Source organism: Mustela lutreola, chromosome 1 (assembly GCF_030435805.1).
Source record: "Mustela lutreola isolate mMusLut2 chromosome 1, mMusLut2.pri, whole genome shotgun sequence".
Classification (NCBI taxonomy): Eukaryota; Metazoa; Chordata; class Mammalia; order Carnivora; family Mustelidae; genus Mustela; species Mustela lutreola.
The window spans coordinates 252583414-252589625 of record NC_081290.1 but is presented as its reverse complement, the minus strand read 5'-3'; positions in this window follow the sequence as shown (position 1 = coordinate 252589625).

Genomic DNA, 6212 nt, shown 5'->3' with positions numbered 1-6212 from the left:
TTCCAGACAGATTTTAAGCAAAACTTTCATACATGATATTCTTTAGTCCAGGAATTTTTATTGCATTAAAGTTGCTCTCACTTCTTAAATTAGCCCAAAGCATCAAAATGAGACACAGGTTTATCAAAAGAAAGGTTAGGGGGAAAAAAACAAGCAAGTCATTAAAGAAATGATGTTTCCGAACCTCAAAACATGCTGTAATTTAGAATCACATTACTGTTTTGACAGTAATTTAGTGTGTATAAGAATAATGTATCTGACAGGAAAAGATATTCAAACAGGTCATAAGAACAAAGATAAAAGTTATTTGATCAGCCTAGCTAAGATATCAGACAATAAATTTTTAAAAGCTTTTAGAATTTCAACCTTTTGGAATTTCAACTTCTAAAATTAAATGAAATTGAAAGAAAACTTGTGGCTAGTGACCATTGATTATATGTTTACAGAATTTAGGTACACAATTAACTTAAACATAATGCCTCCTCTTTCATAAAATAGCATTTGTAACAGTCTTGTTTTTCTCAAATTTTAGATTTTGATATGCTAGTGCTTACACTCACTGGTAATGTTCATATTTATTCTTTTTTTTTTTTTTTTAGATTTATTTATTTGAGAGCAAAGAGGGGGTGAAGGAGGAAGGGCAGAGAGAAACTCAAGCAGACTCCCTGCTGAGCACCATCTGCCCCCATCCCAGCCCCCAGGCAAACAGAGTTGGATCCCAAAACTCTGAGATCATACCTGAGCCTAAATTAAGAGTTGGACACTTAACCAACTGTGCCACCCAGGAGCCCCTTTTCTTTATAGTATTTTATTTTATTTTTTTTAAGATTTTATTTATTTATCAGAGAGAGGGGGGAGGGAGAGAGTGAGCACAGGCAGACAGAATGGCAGGCAGAGGCAGAGGGAGAAGCAGGCTCCCTGCTAGCAAGGAGCCCGATGTGGGACTCGATCCCAGGACGCTGGGATCATGACCTGAGCCGAAGGCAGCTGCTTAACCAACTGAGCCACCCAGGCGTCCCTCTTTATAGTATTTTAAAGCATAATTTAATGGACATTAAAAATTTAAATGTGCAGAAAAGCTTATGAAATTCCTGCCCCACATCTTTCTACCCTCTCCCATTTCTATTTCCTTTTTTTTTTTATCCATTTCCATTTCTTAAAACAACCATCTTTTTGCAGTTCTTAAATATTTCCTCTGGTAAATCTATGACAACAATGTTATTTCTGGAATGATTAATATTGGACATTTAAATATTCTTTGTTGACTACCTACCATGATATATGAGAATTCATTTTCCTTGTACCAACATCCAACCTACTCTGATGAAGAGAGCCAATTCATACATCACTTTTATTATTATTTACTGAGATTTTTATTTTGCTGAATATTTCTATTTTTAGTGTTTTTATATCTTAATTGTAGAATAGTGTAGCTACTAAAAATGTATATAAAACTTCTTTAGTGTTTAAAAAATCTTTGCTCTACGTCAAGCTTCATGAATTAATACCATCATGCTTTTAACATCATCCATAAGCCTCCCTCTGATTGTATCCACCTCCCTGACAGGTAACTACTATCTTTGATTTTGTGTTAATGATTTTCTTGATTTTGTGATTTTTACCATCAATAAATACATGCACTGTACATATAAATTTTATTTTGATATTTTTAAATGTTAGCTATGACTTTTACTGTACATATTTGACTTAACAAAAATAAGTGGATAATTAATACTTTCATTCCATTTTTAAACCAGAGAGGGATTCATGCTTTAACTCTGTTCTAGTTATCCATTGTTGAATAATGCCATTAAAAAACTTAGTGGCTTAAAAAACAATATTTTGTTATCACTTAGCCAGCTAGGTTTCTTTCATTTGTTTGTTTGATTTTTGTTTTGTTTTGTTTTTGTGATCTCTGATCCACATACTATTCCAGACAGCCTGGGTCTGAGATCATTTGAAGGCTCAATTAATTACATATCTGGTACCTTGGAAGGGAAGACTTAAAAGACCTTTGAGCTGAAGGAACTCTATTTTGATCTCCATGTGATATCTCCACATGTCCTCTCTAGCATGTCAACATCAAGAGATCCAGATTTCCTTCATGATGTCCCAGACTCCAAAGAAATCTGTCCCTAAAGAGACAATGTCACACCAGAACCATTTTGTCTTTTATTATTAAGTCTTGGAAATCAAACAATGTCAATTCTACTGAATTTTATTCACTGAGGCAGTCACAAAGTTTCATCCAGCTTCAATAGGAGAAGTAGGTCCTACCTATTTATGGTGAGCAAAAAGGAGACCATGAGAACCCAAATATATCACCTCAGCTACTTTTGGAAAATGTATTCTACCACAATTGGTCCTCTGGTCAAAATAATTTGCATCCCTCTTACCAGAAAAATGAAATCAACCCTTCCCCAGGATATCTCATCTCTTTACAATATCAGACTAAAGGCTTAAAGTCCAGGATTTCATAATATAGGTAAGTTTTATGTGTAGATGAGACTTCTCTATTGCAGTTAATTTTAAGTCAGCTAATTGATAAAGAAGACATACAAATGGCTAACAGACAAATGAAAAATGTTCATCATCATTAGCCATCAGGGAGATTCAAATGAAAACCACATTGAGATACCACCTTACACCAGTTAGAATGACCAAAATTAACAAGAAAATAAACAACAAGTGTTGGAGAGGATGTAGAGAAAGGGGAACCCTCTTACACTGTTGGTGAGAATGCAAGTAGGTGCAGCCACTTTGGAAAACAGTGTGGAGATTCCTTAAGAAATTAAAAATAGAGCTTCCCTATGACCCTGCAATTGCACTACTGGGTATAAACCCCAAAGATACAGAGGTAGTGAAATGAAGGGCCACCTGTACCCCAATGTTCATAGCAGCAATGGCCATAGTCACCAAACTGTGGAAAGAACCAAGATGCCCTTCAACAAATGAATGGGTAAAGAAGATATGGTCCATATATACTATGGAGTATTATTGATGAAGTTCTAGAACCTAGGTGAGGTTTGGTGGGCTGAGGTCCGGAGCTGATGACCAAGAAAGAATTCTTGAGACATCTTTGGTGCAAAATGATGGTTTATTAAAGCACGGGGACAGGACCCATGGGCAGGAAGAGCTGCTGCTGCCCCAGGTTGAGAGGGATGGCAGGTTATATACCTTGCAGTTGGTGGGGGGGGGGTGAAGGGAAGGGAGATTCTTGGTGGGGTGTTATGATCCTGCTATCATTTACATTCCCTTCTACTTCAGCCTCCTCCAGTTTATGGTGGGGAGGGAGACATTAGGGCTTCAGGAACTGAGAGGTTTTTGCCTCTGAAAATTTGTGCTATTGATAAGGTAACCTCCCTGTTTGTAGATCTCTAGGACATCTGTAGAGCAAGGGAGATTCCTGTCCTGCAGGATTGTGATCTCTGCAAGTTAACTATTTATCATTTTATGGCAATCAGGGGTGCCTGAGGAATGCTACACATATTACGGAGGGGAGTGGGTGGAGAGGGGGGATGCAAGGCACCAGCTTCTGCTCTGTCCTCAGCCAGCCTCCTGCTCCCTCATCATTATGCCTCCATCAGAAAGGACGAATACCCAACTTTTATATCAGCAGGGACAGGACTGGAAGAGATTATGCTGAGTGAAATAAGTCAAGCAGAGACAGTCAGTTATCATATGGTTTCACTTACTTGTGGAGCATAAGGAATAACATGGAAGACACTGGGAGATGAAGAAAAGGAGTTGGGGGAAATCGGAGGGGGAGACAAACCATGAGAGAGGGACTCTGAGAAACAAACTGAGGATTTTGAAAGGGATGTGGGGAGTGGGGGTGAGCCTGATGGTGGGTATTTGGAGGGCATGTATTGCATGGAGCATTGAGTGTGGTGCATAAACAATGAATTTTGGAACACTGAAAAAAATTAAATTTTTAAAAATGACCTGTGTAAACTAAAGATATAATTTATCTGCACACTCTCACTCCCGTACACACAACCAACATTCAATAGTGAGACAGTCATATGATAGCAATTATAGACCATTCCACTCAAATGGTAATTCCAAAATGATTCATTTTGATTCAAACTAAGTTCTACTATCTGAGGACTATTTGCTATGGCTTTTAACTTCAAACTCGAGATTCTTGGTTCTTCCCTTTGAGTCATCCTTTCTTTTTCATAAAAACAAACAAACAAACAAAAACAAAAAAAAAAACCCACAATATTTAATGCTGAGTCAGTTTTGTCAACAGTAGTTTTAGGATCCAAACACCTTTTTCTGATTTTGTATAGTCTCTGTTCATTTTAGACCTAGTTGGTGGTGTTTTGCTAACATAACTCTTTTTAAAGCATTGGTGGTTCCTATAATTCTTATTATGATTCACTTTAGTAGACTAAAAGCACATCCAAAAACCTCTTCAATATCTGCCTTTTCTGTCTTGGTTTTCCTACAAGGTCACTAAGGGATAATGTTCTTAAGGCTTTTAGAAATTCTACTACTTAACTGAAAGGATTTTTAAGACATGTTAAGATCCTTAAATGAAATTGTTTATGGCACCTCCTTAAATGTTTCTGAGGTGTCAACAAAAGGTTGTAAGTCACATCTTGCCATGTACATTTTTTTTTTTAATTGAGTATAGTTGACCCACAGTGTTACATTTCAGGTACACAATCTAGTGATTTAACAATTCTATAAATTATTCTATGCTCACCTCAAATGTAGCTTCCATCTATCGCCAGGTAATACCACTACAATATCAATGACTATATTCCTTTTGCTGTGCCTTTCATTCCCATGACTTACTCATTCCATAATTGGAATATGGAATTCCATTTTCTTTGACAGTACCCTGGATTTTATTTCTTTCCAGAAACCATTTCTCAATTTTAACATTGAGAATCTGTTAGTCAGAATAAGAGTCAGTTTTATTTTAGATCCCTCCAGATCCTGGTTCTTTTCTGTCTACCAGTTAGTTATCTCACTGGTTTATCTCACTTGGCTTATATTTTATTAGCCAATGATAAGAAGACAACTTACACCTTCAACTATCTGCCTAGTTTAATAGGTCCTTTTTCTGTTTGCCATGTCACTGCAGGTAATAGTGTTGTTAAACTTCCTGTCACCACAGGACAAGTGCCCATTTCCTACAGGTCCTAAGATCACTGCCCTTACTTTTAGCTTCTTATTGACAGCCTCCTCAAGACCCATTAGACTTTTGCTAAGTTCCTCTAAGGCAATTCTTTTTTTTTTTTTTTTTTCTTGCTACCTGGCTTGAAAACCACTTCCATGTGTTTTAGCATTACTCCCCTGACAGGTACCAAAGAGCTTCCAGTTATTATTGCCATGTGGCCTGCCAGCACAAATCTTAGCCAGTCAAAATACCACATATTTAATTAGTATCTGTCATGATATGGAACATTGGCTGGGTTAAGCTGGGTGGTTCTTACTTAGATTGTCTTGGAAAGTTTCAGTCAGAGTGTGGCTGGATCTGGAGTCTTCTGAAATCTCTCTCAGTTACACATCAGTTGCCTATGCTAGGAAACTGTAAATAGTCAAGGACTGGAATAATTGGTACTGCTTGAGCATTTCTGTCTTCTTGTGACCTTTCCATGGTTTCTCCAGAGCTAGAGAGAAACCACATCAACTTATACAACCTAGTATCAGAAAACATTAAATGTAACTCCCATGACACTCTATTTGTCAACGCTATCAGAAGGCTTGCTCGAGTTAAAAAGGAGGAGACGTAAGTACCAACTCTGGATAAAAGAGTGATAAAATTTCAGAAGAACGTAGGAGATCATAAATATTCTGGTCCTTTTAAAAAAAATACTGTATGTCACAGACCCAGTCTGCTTCCAAAGTAACTCTTATTTTCAATATTTCATCTAAAACAACTTCTCGTGTCATTCTCTTCCTTCTCAATACTATCTTTAGAAATATCTTTAGTAAAGTACAGTCTGTTGACAGTGGACTCTCAGATTTTCTTTGGTTGAAAATGTTTATGTAATTCTCATACTTTAGAGAAAATATAGTCACAAAATTCCAGAATGACAGTTGTTTTTCCTCAGGGCTTTGAAGATAAAATTCTACTGCATATTGCTATTGTTGTTAGTTTCTCTATTGTTTTCTATTGCTGATTTTGAATATCTCTCTTTGGTTGCTCCTAGTAAATCTCTACTCATACATCTTTCTCTTCATCTTTGCTGTCC